Here is a 1,644-nt window from a genome sequence, read left to right as displayed (position 1 = left end):
AATGCTGGAGAGGGTGTGGAGAAAAGGGAACCCTCTTGCACTGTTGGTGGAAATGTAAATTGATACAGCCACTATGGAGAACAGTATGGAGGTTCCTTAAAAAACTAAAAATAGAACTACCATAGGACTCAGCAATCCCACTACTGGGCATATACCCAGAGAAAACCATAATTCAAAAAGAGTCATGTACCACAATGTTCATTGCAGCTCTATTTACAATAGCCAGGACATGGAAGCAACCTAAGTGTCCATCGACAGATGAATGGCTAAAGAAGATGTGGCACATATATACAATGGAATATTACTCAGCCATAAAGAGAAACTAAATTGAGTTATTTGTAGTGAGGCGGATGGACCTAGACACTGTCACACAGAGTGGAGTAAGTCAGAAAGAGCAAAACAAACACCGTATGCTAACACATATATATGGAATCCAAAAAAATGGTTCTGAAGAACCTAGGGGCAGGACAGGAATAAAGACGCAGATGTAGAGAATGGACTTGAGGACATGGGGAGGGGGAACGGTAACCTGGGACGAAGTGAGAGAGTGACATGGACATATATACACTACCAAATGGAAAATAGCTAGCTAGTGGGAAGCAGCGGCATAGCACAGGGAGATCATCTCGGTAGTTTGTGACCACCTAGAGGGGTTGGATAGGGAGGGTGGGAGGGAGACACAAGAGGGAGGAGATATGGGGATATATGTATATGTATAGCTGATTCACTTTGTTATAAAGCAGAAACTAACACACTATTATAAAGCAATTATACTCCAATAAAGATGTTAAAAAAAAGGAGGGTGGGACAAAAAAGGGAAGGTACAGAACAAGATGTGTAGTTTCCTATCTACTTAAAACACACACACGCACACGCACTCATATAAATAAATATGCTGGGTTTTGCACATACTCTCTGAATAAGTATTCCAGACACCGATAACGATGATTTTTTCTGGGAAAGGGCCATCAAAGACTGGGGGGTCATGGGTTGGAGGAAGACTTACTTTTCACTGTATAGCCTTTAGTACTATTTCACTTTTTCTTTGTTAACCATGTTCATGTACTACTTCTTAGAAAAGATTAAAATGTTCTGGTGGTGAGGGGAAAGTAAAATGCTACATTATCCTTTCTCAGCTCAAATTCAAATCTCTAAGATGATATGTTTTTTAAGGAAACTATTTACAATGCAATGAAATGATAATTATACTGATTTGCTGAAAAGAGGACTCATACTCAGGGCTATCAGATTTTAGTCTAGCCTCTGCCACTAACTAGCTATAAGATCTTAGGCAAGGCACTTATGATTTTTACTTGTTTGTTTGGGGTGGGGGAACTAGACGAAATGGCCTTTGGGATTCTTAAAGTCAGTGGTCAATCATTAGCAGCCAATTGGTCCATATCTATTTATTAGGTCCAAATTTGTTATTGCTTAAAAACATTTATTATACTAGAAACAACCAAAATGTCCATCAATAGGAAACAAGTCAGGGCTTCCCTGGTGGTCCAGTGGTTAAGAATCCACCTTCCAGGGCTTCCCTGGTGGCGCAGTGGTTGCGCGTCTGCCTGCCGATGCAGGGGAACCGGGTTTGCGCCCCGGTCTGGGAGGATCCCACATGCCGCGGAGCGGCTGGGCCCGTGAGCC

The sequence above is a fragment of the Physeter macrocephalus genome, chromosome 14 (assembly GCF_002837175.3).
Source record: "Physeter macrocephalus isolate SW-GA chromosome 14, ASM283717v5, whole genome shotgun sequence".
NCBI classification, from domain to species: Eukaryota; Metazoa; Chordata; class Mammalia; order Artiodactyla; family Physeteridae; genus Physeter; species Physeter macrocephalus.
The sequence above is the reverse complement of the archived record's forward strand: the minus strand, read 5'-3'. Positions refer to the sequence as shown.